A 25906-nucleotide genomic window follows, 5' to 3' on the forward strand; every position below is an offset into this window, starting at 1 on the left:
AAAGGGAAAAACCTACAACCAACATTACTCCAGAAAAGATCTCATTCAGATTTGATGGAGAAATTAAAACCTTTACAGACAAGCAATAGCAAAGAGAAATCAGCACCATGAAACCAGCTTTACAACAAATACTAAAGGAACTTCTCTAGGCAAGAAACACAAGAGAAGGAAAAGACCTACAATAACAAAATGAAAACAATTAAGAAAATGTTAATAGGAATATATATATATATATATATATATATATATATATATCCATAATTACCTTAAATGTAAATGGATTAAATGCTCCAACCAAAAGTCATAGACTGGCTGAATGGCTACAAAAACAAGACCCATATATATGCTGTCTACAAGAGACCCACATCAGACCTAGGGACACATATTGACTGAAAGTGAGGGGATGGAAAAAGATATTCCATGCAAATAGAAATCAAAAGAAAGCTGGAGTAGCAGTTCCCATATCAGACAAAATAATCTTTTAAACAAAGACTATGACAAGAGAAAAAGAAGGACACTACACACTGATCAAGGGATCATTCCAAGAAGAAGATATAACAATTGTAAATATTTATGCACCCAACATAGGAGCACCTCAATACATAAGGCAAATACTAACAGCCATAAAAGGGGAAATCTACAGTAACACAATCATAGTAGGGGACTTTAACATCCCACTTTCACCACTGGACAGATCATCCAAAATGAAAATAAATAAGGAAAAACAAGCTTTAAATGATGCATTAAGCAAAGTGGACTTAATTGATATTTATGGGACATTCCATCCAAAAACAACAGAATACTCTTTCTTCTGAATTGCTTATGGAACATTCTCCAGGATAGATCATATCTTGGGTCACAAATCAAGCCTGGTAAATTTAAGAAAATTGAAATTGTATCAATTATCTTTTCTCACCAGAATGCTATGAGACTATATATGAATTACAACAAAATACCTGTAAAAAATACAGACACATGGAGGCTAAACAATACACTATTTAATAATCAAGAGATCACTGAAGAAATCAAAGAGGAAATCAAAAGATACCTAGAAACAAATGACAATGAAAATACGATGACCCAAAACCAATGGGATGCAGCAAAAGCAATTCTAGGAGGGAAGTATACATCAATACAATCGTACCTTAAGAAGCAAGAAACATCTCAAATGAACAACTTAAACTTACACCTAAAGCAGTTAGAGAAAGAACAACAACAAAAAAAAAATACTCCAAAGTTAGCACAAGGATAGAAATCATAAAGATCAGATCAGAAATAAATGAAAAAGAAATGAAGGAAATGGTAGCAGAGATCAATAAAACTATAAGCTGGTTCTTTGAGTAGATAAACAAAATTGATAAACCATTAGCCAGACTCATCAAGAAAAAACGGGGGAAGACTCAAATCAATAGAATTAGAAATGAAAAAGGAGGAGTAACAACTGACACTGATGGAATGCAAAGGATCATGAGAGATTACTACAAGCAACTATATGCCAATATAATGGACAACCTGGAAGAAATGGACAAACTAGTAGAAATGCATAACCTTCTGAGGCTGAACCAGGAAGAAATAGAAAATATGAACAGGCTAATCACAAGCACTGAAATTGAAACTGTGATTAAAAATCTTCCACCAAACAAAAGCCCAGGACCAGATGCCTTCACAGTCAAATTCTATAAAACATTTAGAGAGGAGCTACCACCTATCCTTCTCAAACTCTTCCTAAATATGGTAGAGGGAGGAACACATCCAAACTCATTCAATGAGGCCACCATCACCCTGATGCCAAAACCAGACAAAGATGTCACAAAGAAAGAAAACTACAGGCCAATATCAACGATTAACATATATGCAAAAATCCTCAACAAGATACTAGCAAACAGAATCCAAGAGCACATTAAAAGGATCATACAACATGATCAAGTGGGGTTTATCCCAGGAATGCAAGGATTGTTCAATATATGCAAAGCAATCAATGTGATACACCATATTAACAAATTGAAGGAGAAGAACCACATGATCATCTCAATAGATGCAGAGAAAGCTTTTGACAAAATTCAACACCCATTTATGATAAAAACCCTCCAGAAAGTAGGCACAGAGGGAACTAACCTCAACATAATAAACGCCATATATGACAAACCCACAGCCAACATCGTCTTCAATGATGAAAAACTGAAACCATTTCCACTAAGATCAGGAACAAGACAAGGTTGCCCACTCTCACCACTAATATTCAACATAGTTTTGGAAGTTTTAGCCACAGCAATGCGAAAAGAAAAATAAATAAAAGGAATCCAAATTGGAAAAGAAGATGTAAAGCTGTCACTGTTTGCAAGTGACAGATACTATACCTAGAGAATCCTAATGTTTTTACCAGAAACCTATTAAAGCTAATCAATGAATTTGGTAAAGTAGCAGGATATAAAATTAATGCACAGAAGTCTCTTACATTCCTATACACTAATGAAAAATATGAAAGTGAAATTAAGGAAATACTCCCATTTACCATTGCAACAAAAAGAATAAAATACCTTGCAATAAACCTATCTAAGGAGACCAAAGACCTGTATGCAGAAAATTATGACACTGATGAAAAAATTAAAGATCATACAAATAGATGGAGAGATATACAATGTTCTTGGACTGGAAGAATCAACATTGTGAAAATGATTATATTACCCAAAGCAATCTACATATTCAATGCAATTCCTATCAAACTACCACTGACATTTTTCACAGAACTAGAACAAAAAACCACACAATTTGTATGGAAGCACAAAAGACCCAGAATAACCAAAGCAATCTTGAGAAAGAAAAACAGAGCTGGAGGAATCAGGCTCCCAGACTTCAGACTATACTACAAAGCTACAGTAATCAAGACAGTATAGTACTGGCACAAAAACAGAAGTGTAGATCAATGGAATAGGATAGGAAGCCCAGAGATAAACCCACGCACATATGGTCACCTTATCTTTGATAAAGGAGGTAAGAACATACAATGGAAAAAAGACAGCCTCTTCAATAAGTAGTGCTGGGAAAACTGGACAGCTACATTTAAAAGAATGAAATTAGAACACTCCCTAACACCATAAACAAAAATAGACTCAAAATGGATTAAAGACCTAAATGTAAGGTCAGACACCATAAAACTCTTAGAGGAAAACATAGGCAGAACACTCTATGACATAAATCACAGCAAGATCCTTTTTGACCCAGCTCCTAGTGAAATGGAAATAAAAGCAAAAATAAACAAATGGGACCTAATGAAAGTTAAAAGCTTTTTCACAGCAAAGGAAACCATAAACAAGACAAAAAGACAGCCCTCAGAATGGAAGAAAATATTTGCAAAGGAAGAAACTGACAAAGGATTAATCTCCAAAATATATAAACAGCCCATGCAGCTCAATATTAAAAAAACAAAAAACCCAAAATAAAAATGGGCAGAGGACCTAAATACCCATTTCTCCAAAGAAGATATACAGATTGCCAACAAACATAAGAAAGAATGCTCAACATCGTTAATCATTAGAGAAATGCAAATCAAAACTACAATGCGATATCATCTTACACCGGTCAGAATGACCATCATCAAAAAATCTACAAACAACTAATGCTGGGTGGGTGTGGAGAAAAGGGCACCCTCTTGCACTATTGGTGGGAGTGTAAATTGATACAGCCACTGGAGAACAGTATGGAGTTTCCTCAAAAAAACAAAAATAGAACTACCATACAACCAAGGAATCCCACTACTGGGCATATACCCTGAGAAAACCATAATTCAAAAAGAGTCATGTACCACAATGTTCCTTGCAGCTCTATTTACAATAGCCATGACATGGAAGCAACCTATGTGTCCATCGACACATGAATGGATAAAGTAGATGTGGCACATATATACAATGGAATATTAGCCTGAAAAAGAAACGAAATCAGTTATTTGTATGAGGTGGATGAAAGATGCAGACCTACTAGAGAATGGACTTGAGGACACAGGGAGGGGGATGAGTAAGCTGAGACAAAGGGAGAGAGTGGTACTGTGTATATGGACATATATACACTATTAAATGTAAAATAGATAGCTAGTGGGAAGTAGTCCCGTAACACAGGGAGATCAGTTCGGTTCTTTTTGACCAGCTATAAGGGTGGGATAAGGAGGGTGGGAGGGAGGGAGACACAAGAGGGTAGAGATATGGTGACATATGTATATGTATAACTGATTCACTTTCTTATAAAATAGAAACTAACACACCATTGTAAAGCAATTATACTCCAATAAAAATGTTTAAAAAAATCTATTGCTTGTTATTTATAGTATCTTTTATTTGTGGATGGAAAACTGACTCATATCATGAACTTTGATGACCTTTGGCTGTAAACTCATATTTACTTGACTTTAATCTCTGGAAATCATATGTGATGAAATCTGGAATGCTTTTCCACCGAGTTTTGGTCTCTTTCTTTGTCTGGAATTTCTTTAAGAAATGAGACCATTTGGTTTGCCTTAAAGATCTGGGTCTAATTTTTTGCCCAAGGCATAGAAATTTATACTCTCAACACACATTTCACTCTTACCATCTTTAAAATGGGAGAGGGGGTTGGGTGCTAATCTTTTCAAGTTTAATATCAGAGTCTCAACTTCAGTTTACCAATCTTGCAGCTGCTGGAGATTAGTCTTTCAATTGCTCTGCTATAATCATTATTTATCATCAAGGAAAATTCTTCATCCTCTTTTGTTACTTTGGTGTCAACTCATTTTTGGTTTTGTTCTTATCATACTTTCGTTTTGGTGGGATACTTTTGCAACTTATTTTACCTGCTTTAACTTTAGCAATGCATTGCCATGTATGTTTGATCCAGGCCTTAGTTGGTTTGGGGTGAGATGATTCTTCAGGGAATTTAACCACTCCATTGTGCTAACAATTTTTGAGGAAGGTAATGCATTTTAAAACAAACCACATAAAGCACAAGTAATGGAAAATTTGATGAATTAAACCACATTAAATGAAGGATTGCTGTGGGTGTGGTATCTAATGATACTATAAAGAAATTGAAAATATAAACCACAACATTGAAGAAAAAAATTGCAACACAGGGCTTCCCTGGTGGTGAAGTGGTTGAGAATCTGCCTGCTAATGCAGGGGATATGGGTTCGAGCCCTGGTCTGGGAGGATCCCACATGCCATGGAGTAACTAGGCCCATGAGCCACAACTACTGAGCCTGCACATCTGGAGCCTGTGCTCTGCAACAAGAGAGGCCACGATAGTGAGAGGCCCGCACATCGCAATGAAGAGTGGCCCCCACTTGCCACAACTAGAGATAGCCCTCACACAGAAACAAAGACCCAACACAGCAAAAATAAATTAATTAATTAATAAACTCCTACCCCCAACATCTTTAAAAAGAAAATTGCAACACATAAAACTTTCAGTTGAGAACAATTTCCAATTTCTATTAGTCAGTAATATTAAAAAAAACAACAAAAGTAAAGAGAAAAATGAGTGAAGAACTATACAAGGATATCATGGAAAGGGAAACTAAAAGTATAATAAACACTTGGAACATTCTTCAGTTCTTTATTACCCAGGAAAATGCAAATTATAATGCCTCCTGAGGAAGGATATTACTTATTACTTCTGACATGTTGATGTCAGGCTTCACCAGGTGATTAACTTTGACCAAAGGAATATGAGCAGAATGGTCTTGTGTCATTTCTGAATAGAAGGTTTAAGTGCCAGTATATTGAATGTAATTTTTCTTTTTTTGCTCTGCTATGAATTTGGCATTAGTCAACCTTGGGTGGACATACAGTGTCAGAACTAAAGGAAATCAAAAGACGTTTGATGTAAATTGTTGAGATTTGGGTGTTATTACTGCAGCATAACTTAGCCTTCACTGACTGATTTAATACACTAGATAAACATTTAGACATACATAAAATAAACATTTATTAGACCCCTAGTGAAACATTTATGAGATGTTTCTAGCAAGATAGTTAATGATGGCACAAAATAAATTAATTTGTCAATAAAGTAGAAACAACCTACATGTCCATCAACAGAAAACTACACTGTGATACATTAATTCAATGAAGTTTTCTATGAAAAATAACACAATAACATTGATGAATCTCATGAACATAATATTTAACAATAAAGCAAGATACAATAGAATACCAAGCATATTATTTTATTTATATTAATTTCTAAGACATGAAATGGTAAGTGTACTGTTTAAGGATATAAAATTTTATGATGGAATTATTAAAAAGCAGAAAGACATAACAGGGTAATTATTGTAATGGATGCTGTTGTGCACCCCTAAAATATCTCTGCCAAGAGTGTTGACTGCTGATAATAAACAGTCTGATAACCCTTGACACAAAGAATCAAATGTTATTAGTTTAGTTAGTAGGTAAAGAAAACCCTAGTAGGAGACTGGGAAAGTGAACACAAGAAGGAACAGAAACCAACAACGTGGGCAGTTGGAGCTTCACCAACTTCACCAACTTTGGAAACCAGCGTAGAACTCTGTAGAACACAGCTCTCAGTTATCTCCCCTTATCTCTGTAAAGGGCAAAGGAGCTGGGGTGTTTATATACCAAGTACTCTCAGTTATTGGGTTAGGGCTGCTCTCAAAGGATGATAATTCTTTAGTATTTCTGGCTGATCAAGCAGGTGGCAAAAAAGGACACAGAGGCCAGATAAAACCTTTAGCTAAAGAAATGAATATCTAGCATATGCAGTTGGGCCAGTGACTGCTAGAGTGCCACTTAGGGAAAAGATACAGAGTTGGCAAAATAAGATAATAAGTTATAAATATGTAAAATTAGAAATAAAAATAGAGAAATAAACACAGTAATAGAAGAAATTGTATGACTAGTTTAATCAAATCTATGAAAATTAAGGAGAAAACATGAGTAAAAGGGTAATTTTCCTGGAAAATATAAATTACAAGATTCATATAAGGAAAAAGAAAATATAGACAGCCCTATTATGCTAAATAAATTGGAAAGTTTTAAAGAAAAAAAAACTCTAAAAAAAGAATTAAACCCAAGTTGTATAATAAATTAGTCTATCAAACTTCTGAAAAGATATAACCAATGTAATTTAGAGTGTCTTAAAAAAAAAGTTTGGAGTCTATTCCCAGCACATAGTGAAACAACACACAATAAGTAAATAAAATAGATTGATACTTAAGTACAAAATAATGAACAACTAAATGTAAAAAAAAAAAAAATTGAGTCCAAATATATACTTATAAAATATGCATATTTATTATAAGACAAAAGTAGAGTTGCTAATACATGGCTAAAAGAAGGGATATTCAATAAAGCAGTTGACTTCTCATTTAAAACAAAATACTTGGATCCCTACCTCAAGGCTTATAGCAAAATAAATTCCAATTGAATAAAATATTTCAATTAAAGTGTAAGTCATTACTAGTAATAGAAGAAAATGTATAAGAATATAGGAGGCTTACATATGAGTCATAAAAGTCAGATTTCAGAAAGAAAATATTTTGATATGTTAAACATAAAAAAATTTAAATACTTTTCTTTATAGAAAAATTGAGTTACAAAAACAAAGTCAAATGATAAACAGCAATTTGAAAATTTGTTTTTACCACCCCTAGAACATGCACTGGAATTAATTACTTACTAAATAAAAAATTACATGTCAATAACATAATGATAGCCCAGTAGAAAGATATGCAAAGTAAAGAGCCAGACAATAAGAGAAAAAATTTAAAAGGATGTGTTCATGAAAAAAATGTTCCAATTCACTCATTAAAAATAATAAAACAAAGGAAAGGTAAATTAAAATAATAATGATATGTAGATATATTGATAATAGTTTTAATAACACATAATATTTGTGCTGATGAAAGGAACTAGGCATTCACATACATTTTTGATGATGCATGAATTGGTGCTGCCCTTTATTTTGGTCATATCTATCAAAATTTATCAAAGTACTAGAAAAATACTAAATAGTTAAGAGGCTAAACTCTGGAAAGTCCATCCATGTAACAGACTACTCTATACAGCTGTGAAAAGAAATGAGTGAAGTCTATATGGGCTGCTATGGAGTCATGTCTAAAATGTTTTACAATGAGAAAAAGGCAATGAGTAGATAATGGGTAAAATTCTGATTTTTTAAATGTTTGTGTGTGTACATATTAATATTTATTGTACAATCTATATCAGCTGCTCACTCTTGGGCAAACAACTGACAGTACCACAAATGCACATGATGAGAAAGTACATAATAGGAAGGTATGCAGGAAAATCTAAGCAAAGGTGGCAAATATTCATTAGAAATAAATTCCCTGGTGGTCTGGGGACTTTCCTTGTGGTCCAGTGGTTAAGACTCCATGCTCCCAATGCAGGGGACCTGGGTTCGATTCCTGGTCAGGGAACTAGATCACGCATGCTTCAAGTAAGAGCCTGCATTCTGCAACTACAAAAAAACAAACAAAAAAAGACCCCGCATGCCACAACTAAGACCCAGCACAGCCAAATAAATAAATAAATAAATTTAAAAATGTAAAAAAAAAAAAGAAATAAATACTAACAGTTGTTGCCCTTGAATAAGGAAACTAGTAGGTCAACAATGGGAGGAAAAGTTACTCAGCTGTTGTTTTGACCCTTTCATACAATAAAAATTGTGTATCATGGATGTTTATTTCTGTATAACTCAGGACTGGGGAATAAAGGCCACAGGAATAAAATATGGCATCTTTAATCTAAAATACAAATTTTGACTAAAAGCTGGAAGAACAGTCTTGGAGGCTGAAAAAGCAAAAATCAGCTGCAGAAAGGAAGAAATAGGAAACCTAACAACTAACTGTTGTTAGCCAAAAAGTTCTAGACAGAACAGCACTTTTGCTGTGCACATTTCTCCAGTGAATGGACACTAAAGCTGGGCAAAGTCAGTGAACAATTTTCTAACCACCCTCTACAAATCTCTCATCTTGGTACCACTGGCTACAGGAACAAAGCTCCAGGTAGAGGCAGTGACTGGATAAAGCTAGGGCATCTGCTCCTGCTTGACTACTATGGGACCTGGAGAGAAAGGACAATGTCCCTTTTGCATTCATACCTGGATACTGGACACTGAATACCCCTAATATTACACACAATTGGAGATCCCACTAAAATAAAATTGGGGTTATTTGCTAAGAGGAAAAAAATCAATAACTACAGTTATTTTTCTCAAGTGAAAAATAAAACCTTGTTAAAAGTCGCTTTGACAATTAATGGAACACCATTCAGTTTTCTGCCAAATGGTCTTGCAGGATAGCTTCATGGACATCTGTATTCCTGAGTTATTTCTAAATGAGAATCTATTCTATAGACAACAGGAATCACACTGTTACTGAGTCCAAGCTCGCTCTGCTCATCGCACGACAGGCCAATACATCGGAGACGAGGTGTTGAGGCAAGAAATATGATTTTATTCGGAAAGCCAGCAGACCGAGAAGATGGCAGACTAATGTCTCTGAAAAAACCGTCTTCTTGGGGTTTGGATGCCAGTTTCTTTTACAGCACAGAGAAGGGGAGAAGATGAGGAAGTAAGGTAAAAAGGCCTTAAATTTTGCAGGTACCCCCTGGAATGGCTAGTCTTGGGGAGGGGATGTGTTAATTTCTTCTTTCTTGCAGCCATCCATAATTTCTTCTTTCTTGAAGCCATCCACAAGTGGACAGGGTCTGGGTGTTTCCCTGAAGAAAGGCACTTTGGTTTAACATTCAGGCAGAGGGGCAGGGTTCCCCGAGGCAGGCCATTGTGTATAGACAGTAACCTTTTGGTGAACAAAAGCAGTGGGAAGCAAAGGTTAAAGTAAAAGAAATAGGGCTTCCCTGGTGGCGCAGTGGTTGAGAGTCCACCTGCCGATGCAGGGGACATGGGTTCGTGCCCCGGTCCAGGAAGATCCCACATGCCACGGAGCAACTAGGCCCGTGAGCCATGGACACTGAGCATGCGCGTCCGGAGCCTGTGCTCCCCAACGGGAGAGGCCACAACAGTGAGAGGCCTGCGTACTGCAAAATAATAATAATAATAATAATTAAATAATTAAAAATTAAATTAAAAGAAATAGATCCAACATGTAGTCAGATTTGGCTCTTCCCTGTTACAACATTGATGTAGTCAGAGAACAGTCAGAGAATATCTTCAGGATGTTAACTTCTTTGTGCCACAGAGATAATATTTTGGAATAATATCTGGTGTGATTTTTAATCTTTTTAGTTTCATGCTGTTCTGATTATTTAAAAAATCTTTTTAAGCAATAGAAGCTTCAGTTCACCCTTAATCTTCTTTAGTTTCACTATGTTACTTATTTTAGAGAATTATCCTCACACCATCCTAGCCCCCCACCACCCCACCCCCGCCCCCCCGCCCCCCACCCCCCACCCACCCCCGCCCCTCCCAGGGCATGTTTGTTCAGTTTGTGTGTGTTACGTTAATTCACTAAGCTATTGCCTCTCATGATTTCCTGTGAAACATGTTTCCTTTTTCAGGGAATTTCAGCCTTTTGATCTCCTGGGGGGGCTTGCATTTCCAGTAGAAAAATGTCTACATAAAATAGGGTTCACTCTTTCTTTTAGTCTTATATTTTCCCATCTGAAGCCAATGTATTGGATTCACATATTTCCCAGTTCCTGTCCCAAGGCAGGATTCTTAGAACTGCATTTTGTTTGTTTCATTTTCATGACCAAAAAGATGTGGAGATAGGACAGGATGCAGTAGAAGCTGAAGCTGCCTCCTAGCCCCCTCCCCTTCTGATATTAGTTGCAAGGTTTCTTAGCATCTGAAACCTGGATAAATTGCTCAAGCTCCCTGAGCTTTACAGTACTCATCTGTTAATTGTGGATATTGTTAGCTGTCACCAGATTGTTGTGAAAGAAGAAGTGAGGTTACTGCATTAAAAAAATTGACATTTGCCTCACAGTAAGTGTTCAATAAACATCCAATATTGTTGTTATTATTTCAAATATTAATATTAATGGACAAGCTAGGCTGCAGGGATATGGGTGGCCCATGGAACAAAGTAAAAGTAGCATGGGGCAGAGCTGTGACAAATGATTGACTGTTTTGCGTTACCCATCAAGAGGACACAGGGAAGCCCGTATTACTCACCAAGCACACTCAAATTTAGGGGTGGTCAGATTTTAGAGATGAACTTGCCAGTAATACTTTTCATACCATGATAACAATAAAAAATAGATTGTGTGATTTCAACAACAAAAGTTTAAAAACTGAGGTTATGTGTAGAAGCAGTACAAAAACTGTTCTGTAAAGGGCAGTGCCCGGCTTTCCACCCCCAGCTCACCTCTTCCATCCTTCACTGCCCCCCAGTGGACAAGAAAGACATTACTTGGGGCAATAACTGCTGGGTAGATACACTACTTTGATTTTAAGGCAGAAACTGGTCTTAGTGCATTTTATTGTGTGTTTCCTCCCACCACGTGGTAGGTAGAAATACGAGAAGATTGCATGTTGCGCAAACCCACCATGTCTTTCTTTCTTTCACTAATTTTTCCTTTCACTTATTTTTCTTAATACAGTTTAGTTATATTATTAAATTTTCCATCTTAAACATATTTTCTTTGACTTATAAATTAGTTATTTTATTTTATTTTTTTAATGTCACATTTCTTTTTTTAAATTAATTAATTAACTAATTAATTTTTTTGGCTGTATTAGGTCTTTGTTGCTGTGCATGGGCTTTCTCTAGTTGTGGCAAGCGGGGTCTGCTCTTTGTTGCGGTGCCCAGGCTTCTCATTGCTGGGGCTTCTGTTGTTGTGGAGCACAGGCTCTAGGCACGTGGCCTTCAGAAGTTGTAGCACACAGGCTCAGTAGTTGTGGCTCACGGGCTCTAGAGAACAGTCTCAGTAGTTGGGACACACAGGCTTAGTTGCTCCGTGGCATGTGGGATCTTCCCGGACCAGGGCTTGAACCCATGTCTCCTGCATTGGCAGGTGGACTCTTAACCACTGTGCCACCAGGGAAGCCTGAATTACAGTTATTTTAAAGTCTGTGTCCAATAGCTTCAATACTTAGATTGACAATGGGTTTTTTGTATTGTCTACTTTTTTTTTTTTTTCCTATTGGATTGGGCTACTTAGTCACACTGAGTAATTTCATTGAATGCTTGATATTAGAGAAGAAACATTGTTAGACTCAGGATGATGTATTTACCCACAAGGGATTCTGTGACAGAAAGTGAGACTACAAGGCAGATCACCTTGACACAATCAGAGATTGAGATGATTTTTTGGATGAATTTTGGTGTTGGGGAGACCTCATCCATTTTGGGTGCCTTAACTGAAATTCTAAGGTTTACAGTAGGGCAGTCCCTAGCACAGTGAGACAACAGAGGATTTTGATGGTTTTTTAGCCTCTGTCAATTTCTGACAATTTGGCGTCTTGTCTTCTTGCCCAAAGCCATTTAGAAAATAGTAAATGTCTTGCAGGTATGAGCAATGAAGAATGTGTGCTCACCTCTCTGCTCTTCTCTGGAATATTGTCTCTAAAGCCTTGGTTGTCTTAGAAGCCAAGACGTCCAGATTTTCCCTCTCCAGCACCATCACTGTCATTCCTCTACTTTCTGATAGATCTATTATCCTGTTGCTTAAAGAACAGCAAATACCTCTAGAGGAAAAAGTGTATAGAATGAGGGGCCCACCTCCATGTATTTCACTTCTTTCCAGGGTCTTGGACACTCAAGTCCTGTCTGCTTTGTTGCTTTCATTTGTCTCTCCTTTTTTTAGACAGATTTTATCCAAATTTTAGAGTTGTTCCCAGGGTAAGAATTTGTCCAATAAAGTATACTATTTCATTAAAAAAGTGGAAATCTCTTATTCTCCACCTCCTTTGTTTCATTACTTTTTCTTCTCTTTGGAGTGGTGTGAAGGTAGAATCCATTTGGGACTGGTCATTTCTCTTTACCTCTCCATCAGGCTTCCTATCTTTGTCTCTTTCTTTTTTCCACTGTATCTGAGGTGGCTGACCTCAAGATCTCCCTGAGGAATATGAATGAGGTTTAGTAATAGAAAAGGAGAAAAGTTAGATCTCTCAACCTAAGCCATTCACACCAAATGAGTCTGATTCCAGAACTCTGCATTGAAGTATCCAGTGCTTGTAACAACAGGAAAAATTCATCCTTTGAGCCTAAATCTGTAGTAGTTTCTTAATAGTAATTCTCTCAGAATAAAAGAGCTAAGAAGTATTGTCAACTAGGATATGATCATTATTGGGTTCTTAGCTAAAACAGCTATCAAAATTTCCCCAAAACTTTAGCTGTAATTTTTAATAACATATATTTTCTGTTTTCTGTATGCCAAAAAACTATTTTTTTTTAATTTTTTCATAGAATTTTTGGGATAATCCTATATACTGTCTAATTTTAACTACAAAGAAAATAAGTCTTAGGAAACATGATCTACCCAAAGTCACTCAACAAGATTTGTGCTTGAAATCCAAGCCTGATTCCAATATTGTGTAATGTCAGTCATAAGAATATTTACCAAAATTTCCAGCAAATACAAATATACTGTGAGATGTTAAGAGTTTTTCTGTTACAAGAATGTTTCCATAACCAAATAGTTTTGCAAAATTGTGCAACCACATGCTCCCTGTGTTATGCAGCAAGTTCACCATTATAGTAACAGCTCTGAGGTATCCTGTACAAAATTCCACCTTTAAATATCCATCATTCCTCAGACCTACTTAACCACAAAGTCTTGCTCTCATGAGATGTTTATTAACATTGCATGACCCACTAATGGGAATGTAAACTAAATTGTACAATTTCATAGTTTTCATGCAGATTATAGCACACTCCCAGTCAGTGGATCCCCATGGAGAGAATAGGACCAGACAGGGATGATGAACGAGTAAGAGATTTTTACCTTTTCAGAATCTCTGGTAAAGAAGCTGAAGTTCAGAGTCAAGCTCCTCTTCCATTATGCTGCAAGGATGCTCATCAGCAGTTCCAGCAAAAGTCTGGGAGTCATGACCCAACACGGTGGGGTAAGTGGTTCTCAGAGGGTGTGGGCTGAAGATCTTCAAGGATCTTAACTGCTTAACTGCTGCTGAGGCTGAAATTGTTGTGCTGAACCTGAATCTCAGATGGACTGGAGGGGGTTAGGTTTAAGCCTTCACGTTTTACTCTGGGCTTCAATTCTCCACTTATAAAAAGGTCACGATACTACCACAATGCTTTTAGAATAGATCTGCAAATTCTTTGACAAGCAGGATCCATATCCACTATCCTGGAATTTGAGCCAACCTTTGTGCTTGACTTATAACCAATAGACTGAAGCAGAAGTAATGCTGAATGACTTCTGAGTCTGGGTCAGCAAAGGCTATGAAAGTTCTGCCTGGTCCTCTTGGGGACCTGCTCTGGGAAAAGCAGCCATCGTGTAAGAAGTCCAAGTATGCTGAAGCCAGCATCCTGGAGAAGCATAATGTGGTTGCTCTGTTAAACACTCCAGTGGTACTTCCAGCTTGATAGCCTGCATCAAATGCCAGCCATGCAAGGGAGCCACCTTAGATGTTCAGCACATTTGAGCCTTCAGATGACTGTAACCTTAGCCAACAACTTACTGCAATCACATGAGTGACCTCGAAGTAAAGCCTTCCCTACATTCAGTCCTTCCTTAATTACAAAACCACAACATTGTGAATCAAATAAAATGGTTGTGTTTAGGCCTCTAAGTTTTTAGTATAATTTGTTGCCTAACAATAGTAACTGAAACAAGGTTGTTTTAGGAATTAAATGAGATAATAGACATAGAATAACAAGTATGGTGGTCATTGCTTAATGCAAGGTATATTATCAATACATTCACCTCAGGGTGTTCCCCTGTTGACCAACCAAGAGGCCAGTCTCAGAAGAAAGGATTGTTTTATCATCAAGATAGTCTGATAGGTTAGAATTAGTATAAGATGTCACAAGGGATTTATTGAGATAGTTAATTATACTAAAGAAGGTACTTAGTTCTCTGTGTCTATTTCTTCTATATTATTCACTGAAAATGAAGCAGAAGAACCATGCATATAAAACAATATAATAAGTTAGACTTGTTTGGCTTATAGATGAGAATTTCTCATCCTTGGCATTGCTGACATCTTGGCCTGGGTACATTTTTGTTGTGGGATGGGGGTGTCCTGTGAACTGTAGGATATTTAGTAGTATCCCTGGCCTCTATCTACTAGATGCCAACAGTAACCCTCCCCTACAATTATACAACCAAAAATGTTTCCAGACTTTGGCACATGTCCTTTGAAGGGCAAAATTAGCCCCAGCTGAGAACCACTGGTATTAATAACCATGTTCCAGGTGGTAGTCATGAGTGAAAAGTTTACATGGGTTTTCTAAGATGAAACTGGTATTATTAATGACGACAGAAGACAAAGTAGGTCTCTATATCTCTGAAGATGGTGTCTTTCCCTCTGTGGAATCTATGGTGAAATTAAAAAATTGTGAGTGTTTGGTATCTGCCAAGTCCTTTCTGAGGGAGACTGGGGTGTAAGGGGAAAGACAGGCTTGTGTCAAACCAGTACATCTTTTCCTGGGGTTGGGAAAACCAAGAGCAAGGTTGTATAGTAAACAGACTGGAACAGTAGTAGGGTCAGTATGAGGGTGAGTAAGAGGAAAAACATAGAAAGGTCTTAAAAGAAAACAAAGTAACAAAATTAGGTCGTTGGGGGGTATAGGGGTTCACAGAGGGAGAGGCCAATTACAAAAGCTAAGTATAACTATCTAGGCAGTGTTGAGTACACAGGTAGGGGTGTTGTTCAGTTTTATTTGGAAAGCTGTGTATCCATTAAAACTATCATGTGGAAGAATATGCACACAGTCAGGAAAATATAATTGACATTAATAAGTAAAACGTCACCGATGAAAAATATTCCCCATGATATTATATTTGTGTAAAAATATGTACATAATGTACATATGTTACAAATATATGTGCTTAGAAAACATAACTGCACAGATATATAATATAAATGGTGGTGATTTCTGAATATGAGTTCCTTTAAAATTTTACCCCTTAGAGTTCTCTATGTTTTTCCAATATTTTTGCATTTAGTCATTTTCTCTTAATTAAAATATACTTTAGGGGATAAAAAATATTAGCAAGGATTCAGTAGCACTGCTAATGTCACAGAATGAATAAGAATGGTATATACTTATCTGACTATCAGGAACTTTTAAAGATAAGAGGGCAGATGTCAAGGAATAATTGCTCTCTGGTTATTTTCTCTGTTGGGTAAATTCTTTGCCTCTTAGTTGTGTGTAGTTGCCATATAGGAACTAAATTCAAAGTGATGATGAAATTAATCAGAAAATGACTGAATTTGACTTATTTTTTTCATGTATGTACTAGCTTCTTTCTTTCTTTTATTATTATTTTTTTAATTTGTTATGCTCCATGAGGGAAAAAAAAAAAAGATGAACTAAGTGCGTAGAAATAATACAACTAGGTATAAGTGTTTATTGAATAACTTCTGAGTTATTAAATAAACTCTACTGTGTAGTAGAAATGGGCTATCTTATCTAATCCTTACAACCTTGCAAGTGGGCTCTTAGTATTCTCATTTTGGAAAATTAGAAAGTAGGCTGGAATAACTTGTTTTAATTACACTACTAGTAAGTGCCAGAGTCAGGATTTGGACCAAGTTTTGTCTGAATCGAAATCCTGGTCTTTGTCCACCATATTATGTTGTCTCTTAAGTAAAAAGAAAAAAAAAAAAAAAACGTGTCTTGAATGCATTTATGCACTTTCAAACTCTTCTAGGGAGGAAAAAATCTGAAACAAAGATGCTTCAGATTTCATTTCTTCTCCTCTAGCCCTTTAAAGAGCCAATTAAAGCTACCCTAACATGGAAGGGGGTTTGGTTTTAGCATTCCAGCCCAGCCTACTCATTTGATATGCAAACTCCATCAATGAAGAGTGAAAGTCATCAAATTTCATTTCTTATAACATGCGTTTAGAAAGATATTTTCCCCTCCTACCAGTTAAATTGTCTTTTATTTTGTAAACTGTTTCTATTTTTCAACAATTACATTACAATGTGTTCAATTTTAACCGCCCTGCTGCTCAACCCCTTAAAAACCCCAATAAAGAAATAGTGATATTACCCAGAAACATCAAAAGGTGAATAAAAAGCAGATATTGCTTCATATGGCTCTCTGTTAGCTGAGGACACAAAAGCAATTCAACACTTTATTTTTTATATATATTATTGTATTATTCTTTTGTTTACCTTGTCATAAGTGGAAGCCTGATAGCATCTGTCACCCTCCCACAATTTAATTACATATTCCACATCTTTATTTGCTTGTCTTTGCTTGCCTAGATCTATCTTATCCACCACCTCCAAGTTCATATAGCATGATTTTTGTAATTAAGTGAGCAGCAAACTAGCTACCTGCATCCCTAAATTGAACATTGCATAGTTTTAAAACACTTCTAATAAACTTCTCAGAGTCTGAATCTCCATTAGCTCCCCATCTTCCCCTGATGACTCACTTATCTCCTCAGGGGAGAATCTGTTCAATACCAAGAATTACCTTTCCTCCATGGAGGGGGGACTTGCAACAATGACTCTAAAACCCTCTTTCTTTCACTCTATGTCTTCAATGAATAATTTATATTTGTGACAATCTGTTTTCTGTCTTTCCTGACTCTTAGTTTTGAAAACTATAGAAAGGATATATTCCCCCCTTCCCATTTCTTTCAGACCGAATACTGAATGCTGCCTATGATCCCATCTGTCCCTTGGATTCACCTTGTTCACAGTAAGAAAGAAGTAACTAACTTTCCCCCTATTGTTTTAATGTTATCCTTTTCCTATTCAAGTATTTGTTATTCATTAAAATCCACAGAAGCTTTCAAGAAAAATCAGAGAGCACTTTTTTTCTTTAGCATTCACTTTTCCTAATAGGAAATGGTATAATGACAATTGTATAAAAGAAAATGCGGAAAAGGATACATAGAATCTGCTCTGAAATCCATTAGTTTATGACTCACATAACATGAAATTGAATAAGCAAAGGAAAATGATGGAGACAATAAAAAGATTGGTGGTGGCCAAGGTTTAAAGGGAGGTATGAATAGGTGACACACAGAGGATTTTTAGAGCAGTGACAATATTCTGTGTGATACCATAATCATGGATACATGTCATTATATATCTGTCTAAACTGTAGAATGTACACCAGCAACAGTGAACTGTTAACTATGGTCTGTGGGTGATTATGAAGTATCAATGTAGGTTCACCAATTATAACAAATGTACCACCTTGGTGGGTGATGTTGATAATGGGAGAGGGTAGGTACATACGGGGGCAGGAGGCATATGAGAAATCTCTATAGCTTCCCTTCATTTTAATGTGAACCTAAAACTCCTTTAAATATGTCTTTTTCAATACATAGAACATATATGCAGCATTGCTCAAATCTCTGAAGTGACAAAAAGTGGAAAAAAATAGTATTCAAGAGGAACATAGAAAAAGATCATGTAAACACACACAATAAGTTTGAAGTCTTCTGTATTTTTCTGCACAAATGATACACTATCCATTTATCATTTTACTACATACTTTAAAATCTGATAGGTGATATACATTGCTAAATCTCTTTTCTTAATTTACTCTAAAAAGAGTAGTTCACTCAGAGATCTCTCTGATTTGGGTTGGGGGATCAATCAGCTTTAAAAGAGCAGAACTGGGCTTCCCTGGTGGCGCAGTGGTTGAAAGTCCGCCTGCCGATGCAGGGGACACGGGTTCGTGCCCCGGTCCGGGAAGATCCCACATGCCGTGGAGTGGCTGGGCCCGTGACCCATGGCTGCTGAGCCTGCGCATCCGGTGCCTGTGCTCCGCAATGGAAGAGGCCACAGCAGTGAGAGGCCCGTGTACCGCAAAAATAAATAGAAAATAAAAATAAATAAAAAATAAATAAATAAAAGAGCAGAACTGAGGTGACAGATGTTCTCTATTTAATGAGCGTGTACCAGATTCCAGACACTGGGTTAGTGGAGAGGCTAAAAAGACATATGATGTGCCTTCTGCTCTAAAGTATTTCATGGTCTAACTGAAGAGAGGCAATGAGACAATAAATATGGCACAAAAATATATTCTATAGTAGTACACCAACAGTCTATAATTTAGGTACAAAAAGACCTTTCGTTTAAACCCCTTTTTCTCATACAAGTACAGTTGAATCATGTCTATGTTGATATAGAAAGTTGAAAGTTATTTTATTTCCCTATTACATTATTTAAATAGAAGTGTTTATTATTAGAATAAATCTATGTGTTTTCTAGAATGAACCTTGGATTTGGAGTCCCATTCATGCACCCTGTTGGGCTGCAACCCGCAGGCCTACAAGGCCTGTACGTGCCCAGGTTCAAGACTGAAGAAAGAGCCCAGAGTCAACAAGAGACATCAATGGTTTAATGGATGCGGGAGCTTACACGTCTGAAGCCAACCCTGGAGTGACACTCTACCATGACTCCTATGGTGGACAGGACAGGACAGCAGTTTTCACTCCTGGGGGGAGAAGGGGAGATTGCCAGTTATGGGAGGAATTGACCTCAGGTGGGCTCATTGGTTACCAGGAAACCAGCAGAGGGGCACGCCCCTTACCACCCCTTTGATAAGAACAGTCACTAGCTGGGGCCTGGGGCAAGTATGTAGGAAGGTTAGTCTTGTGCATAGGAAGGAGGTGAAGGAGGCACTGGTCGGCAGAGAATGTACAGAGAGCAAGAGAATAGCCACCTTGAGTGGCCTGACCCTACACACTTGAAACCCTACTTGATGGTAAGCAATTCTGTAAAATTGATATTTATTTTGGGGATCTTTGATTATTATTGCATCTTTCTACTCAAAAACCTCCACTAGTTCCCTATTGCTAATAAAATGCACAAGTCTTAGGCAGGCATTCAATTCCTCTAAAATTCAGGTCCACTCTTTTTTTTTCAAATGTTATTTTCCACTCCTGCGTGCCTTGAGCCCTGTTGTTTCAGTTAAACAGCATTTTTCTTGTGTTCTGTTCATGCTCAATTCTGTTCTTGTGTTTTCCCGTCCTGTTCCCTCTCTCTGCAATATATATCCATGTGGTTTCCACCCTTTGCTTGACCAACCCCAGTGCACCGTTCTCTCAGCTGAGAGTAATTGCTTGCACTGAAATCTCATGGCATTTAGATGGTGGTCCTGTAGCTTGCACTACAGCTCTCTGGAGTATGAACCTCTCACCTCCCGTGATAGACAATGAGATTCTTGAGAGAAGAGCCTGATTTACTGCTGCCTCTTCCTCACTGTCACACATCCAACTCTGGTTCATTCGTGTTGAATGAGTGGATAAATTAAATTCATTTCCCAACAGCACATCTTTGAAAGCATTGCATTACTATTATATTGATTTTATTGGGTTTTCCAATGTAAAGTCATATGAGCTATGAAGTGACGGAAATATGAAATAAAACTCAAAATGAAATGAATAAAAAGTGTGACATACACCTATATGAATAGCAAAACAGGCCACAAATAATCCTTTTCATGTTTTTAATAAGAAGAACAGAAATGAAAGAGATACCAGATGAAGTCAAAGATTCAATTTTATAACATGTAGGAGAGAAAAAGGAGCTACTCACCTCTTTCTGATGTTCATTTTCTCTGTCCAGAAGAAGTACCCTTATGTGGAAAGGCAGAAAGTTCAAGTGCATTAAAGCTAAGGTTTAAGGTTTAAGGTTAAAGGTAGTCTAATACAGTGAGAAAAGCACTCAAGTTGAATAAAGAAACACCCATTCACATCCAGCTCTCTAATATTCTATCTGGAGAACTTATACGATTCACCTGAACTAACTAGGTCAATTTCCATGCATAAAATATGTATTTCAACTGAAAACATATTTCAAGTATTCATGGAGAGGGTCAATAAAGATCATATTGGTGAATGTCCCTAGTAAGTTATAAAACCCCAATGCAAGCGTGAGTGATTATTACTGAAGCAAGAGCTACATTCAAATCATTTATGGGTTGGAAATATTTTCTTAACAGAATTAAAAATAAATCTGGGTGATTTAGTCTTAAGAGATAATATTGTACAGCATGATGACTATAGTTAATATTATTATATTGTATACTAGAAATTTGCTGAGTGTAGATTTCAGATATTCTCACCACATATATACACAAACGGCAACTATGTAAAGTGATGGATGTGTCCATTAACTTGACTGTAGTAATCATTCTACTGTGTATGTGTGTATCAAAACATCATGTCATACCTAAAATATACACAATTTTTATTTTAAAACGTTAAAGAAAGAACAAGTGTCCTAGTAGCTAGAGCTGGGTGTATAGAGAGATTAAAAATAACAAACAATAACACAGATTATAATAGTAATAATCATAACAAAAACAAACACAGTAGCTGTAAATATAGGCCACTTTCTACATAACAGGCATTCTTCTAAGGGCTTTCTGTGTAGTAACTTGTATATTCCTGTTTTCAGATGAGTGTATTTATATATATATATATATGTGTATATATATATATATATATAAATTTTTAAACAGAATTTTCTTTTTTTATCCAACAGAATTCCTAATTTACAGAGAAATAGCCCTTTAAGAAACATCGCATTGAGAGAAATCAGAAATGTGAAACGTAATAGCTCAGAGATTTTAAGATATTGACTTTACATTAAATGTATACAATTTAGTGGGAAATAAATTACTAACACACCTTTTTAAAATAGAGATCTGGTATCCAAAGATCGAAAATTGTCATGTTATTTTGGTATTACATTAAACTAAAATGAGAATAAAGTTTATATTGTAGCAAAAATAAATAAACTGGGGAAATAAATTATAGTTCTTTAAAATAAGAAGGGGGATATAAAATATTTTCAGACTCTTCTTTGAATCAAAGTATATATATATATATCTGAATCACTTTGCTGTACACCTGAAACTAACACAACATTGTAAATCAACTATACTTCAATTTAAAAAAATAATTAATTTTTTTTTAAAAAAAGCATTTAATTCAGTTGCAGCCCCTGATTGGTGGGTAGGTACACTGTTCTCCTGTTTTAACTCAAGCATAAGTTTGTGTTTGCTGATGGTTTTGTGTGTTGGTTTTGATTACTATTATTTCTACCGAACAACTCTGACATCACAGTGCTGGTTCTGACTCAGCTGAAGGTTGCAGCTGTCTGTGCAAGGATTGTATATACAGCATTTTGCTATCCATCCCTTCAATAACCCTATTTATGCTGCATTTCTCTCATTTAAACCTCCATATGAATACCATAGCCTTTCACCTTTTAAGAAAGACAAGAATAGTCCTTCCATCATTTAACAGCTGGTTAGTAAGTTGTAGCTCTTGGTGTGTAGCAGAAATGACTGGGAATGTAGGGGAAATTGCACTGGGCAACGGCTTTGAAGCAGGAAGACCCAATCTCAAGCTTAGTGTCACTTCATTGACCTTGAAAGAATCACCCTCACCATGTTCAATTTCAATTTTTTCATCTGCTATATGGAAATAAATGAGAGCAATCATGACTTCAACACATTGTTGTGAGAACTGAACAAAGTAACATGTGAAAGGTCTTGTATTGTACACTAATTACACATAAATATTATTTACTTATGCATAACTAGAAGATTACACAAAAATATTATGTATTACATTATAAAAATGATTTGTATTCTTTGTCTAAGTCTGGGGGAAAATTTTGAGAATCATCATGTGGGAAATACTTTGGAATTCCTGTGGGTGGGACAGTGAACAGGGTCAAAGTGTCTTTGTTAACATTAACTGAGGAGGACAAAGAAGCAGACCTGGGGGTCACAAGGTAGCAGGTGAGGATTCCTGGCTACATGCCTTCTAGGAAGACCTAAGATGCCTCTGGCTACCTGACTCCAGAGCAAAACAGCTCATCTTTGGTTTAACTGCGTTCCCCTGCTTTCTTTCTTTTTTTTTTTTTTTTTTTTGCGGTATGTGGGCCTCTCACTGTTGTGGCCTCTCCTGTTGTGGAGCACAGGCTCCGGACGTGCAGGCTCAGCGGCTATGGCTCACGGGCCCAGCCACTCTACGGCATGTGGGATCTTCCCGGACGGGGGCACGAACCCGTGTCCCCTGCCTCGGCAGGCGGACTCTCAACCACTGCGCCACCAGGGAAGCTCTCCCCTACTTTCTCTTAATCATTTGCTCCTGCATGATTTCCTAATGCCTGACTCATAGCAGATTATTCCCATATCTGGGAAAAGGTACATCTCAGGCATCCATGCTCAAGAGAGCATGACTTGGATTTGGGTCCAGAAATCTTGGCTTTGAACTTTGGCTCTGACACTCTCTAGCTTGTGAATTTGGCCAAGGAACTCTGTCTTCCCCACGCTTGCTTTCCTCATTTGCAAAATCTTTAAAATAAAACACTTCAGGGAATTCCCTGGTGATCTAGTGGTTAGGACTCTGTGCTTCCACTGCACGGAGTATTGGTTTGATCCCTGGTCAGGGATCTAAGATCCTGCGAGCTGTGCTGTGTGGGATAAACAACAACACAAACAAATGAAGAAACAAAAAACACTTACCATAAAGAATTGAAATAATAGTTAAGTGTGATAACTCATTTAAGGTGCAAAATAATTGCCTGATAACACACATTCAAACAAGAGTTAGTCGCTTCAGAATATGCTGCCATCTCTCAAATCTCTGTAGGAATTCTCATTTGGTACTGCATTCAGAGGACTAAAAAAAAAAAAAAAAAAAAAACTGTGCTGGGCAAAGATTTATAGTGTTTGCTTTGGAAATACTTTTTATAATCCCCAGCACTGGTTTGTTGGTGAATACTATCTTTACTCTAATTACTCCTGTTGGTAAGAACAAACATCAGGATGAAAACAGGTGACAAGCCCTAACACAGGTAATTTAGGGTTTGAGGCAGGTTAGTTGCTACACTTTTGGAAATAGAATCAAAGCAAAAACTACATTTCTTAATAACTTATAGTGAGGGTTAGAGAATCCTAACCTTTGAGTTTACATAAGGCTAGATCTCAAATTGCAAAGATTCTATTTCAGTAATTCTGTGGGACTCATGAATCTTTAGGTCCAGCAAGTTTTCTGAATGAGGCTGATACTGGTCATCCAAGATCCATGGACCCCATTTAAAGAAGAGATGCTTCATAGATTTATTCATGGAAATAATAGCCATATATGGAAATGATACAATCTGCTGAGGCATCTGTGATTGCTCATTTCATCATCTTGTGCTATTTTTTCAGGTGCTGAAAGAATAAAAACAAATTCTGATGATGAAACAGCTTTTAAAATACAACCAATCCCTGGCTTTTTATCCCAGATGGTAAAACAAGGCCTACAATACATTTCTAAATTTTTATACATGATCATCATGCCTTCCAAACTGTATACCAAAATAAATTTAAAATAAAGAGCTAATGCAAAAAGCAAAAAAAAAAAAAAAAAAGAAAGAAAGAATTTCAAAGTTTAAAGAAAAAGATATATAGTGGAGAAAAATATCCATAGATTTTACTATATTAAATGTTTTAATACAATAAAAATTGTGTGAATCTGTTAAATGATAAACCATAAGCCTGGAAAATATATATAATATATATGAATGATTGTGTGCAAATATATCCAAAGATATGAGTAGATGGAAATTTGTGCAAACTGAAGAAAAAAAAAATTGGGGAAAATATAAGGATAGACATTTTTAAAGAAATGCAAATGTCAAAAAGCATAAGAAAAATGTTCATTCTCATTAATAACATTTGATCTTCTGAGAGGTGCTACAGAGCATAATAAAATACATATTGGAATCTTCAGTCTTTTCCTCTTCTTGGCTACACTTAGCACAGTTTGGAAGATGAGAATCAAGCAAGCTTTCAAAAGTTGGTATCACCTGAGGTGAGTCCTGAAAGGTCCACAGAAGTCAGTGAGATGAGGACAAACTTTCCAGGCAAGAGCAGATGCACTGCAGAATGAAATTCTTTGAAAGCAGCATATAAATGCATGTGGTTGAGGATCGTTGGAGTGTGAAGTGCAGGTAGAAGTGCCTGATGCTGAAGCTGAGAGGTAAGCCAGTTTATTTAAAAAAAGTCCTGAATAGCATACGAAGGATCTGGACTTGTAATGTAGGTGGGAAGACATTAAAACAAAAAACAAATGGAAAAGAAAAACAAAAGAGAACAGAGCAAAAGCAAGGGGTTGGAAAAGACCAGACCATCTATGACTATTTCTATCTTTACTTCTTTATCCCTTTATCCATTTCTGCATTAAAAGTTCATTGAGAACTAACAAGGTGCCTCATAATTTTCATAATTTATGAGTCTAATGGTGTATTTGTTCAATGCCCTTCTATTTTTTTGTTTGTTTTCCCCCCTCCCTCAGTGAAAGGCATCATTGTTAGAATAGCTTCCACAATCTGACTCAAACTCAAATGAAAAGGGAATCAGATAAATCTGAATTTATATTATTTATTATAATTTAAATTATTTATTTATAATTTGTCTTATTTATAATCAGGTAAATTTGAATTAGGTGTAGACAGAAGATAAGGGGTTATTGGTTTAAGTTTTGTTTCACTTTAGTTTTAGAAGCTACATCACCACTATGGAATGAAATGTATCTCCCCACCCACAAAGCCCCCCTTGTACCAAACAGCCCCCTCTCCCTCCTCCCTCAAATCTCTGGCCTATGGATATTTATCATCCAGGAAGGAAGAATAATTTAGTAATCAACCCATTTCTTTTAAGGATAAAGAGAAAATTCCTTATGAGCATGGAGGTCTCGTAAGACTGTCCTAGTATTCTGTAGTGGAAAATTCTACTTCCAGGATGAAGAGTAATATGGATGAC

This window comes from Mesoplodon bidens (genome assembly GCF_964165515.1).
Source record: "Mesoplodon bidens genome assembly, chromosome: 1".
In the NCBI taxonomy this organism is placed as follows: Eukaryota; Metazoa; Chordata; class Mammalia; order Artiodactyla; family Ziphiidae; genus Mesoplodon; species Mesoplodon bidens.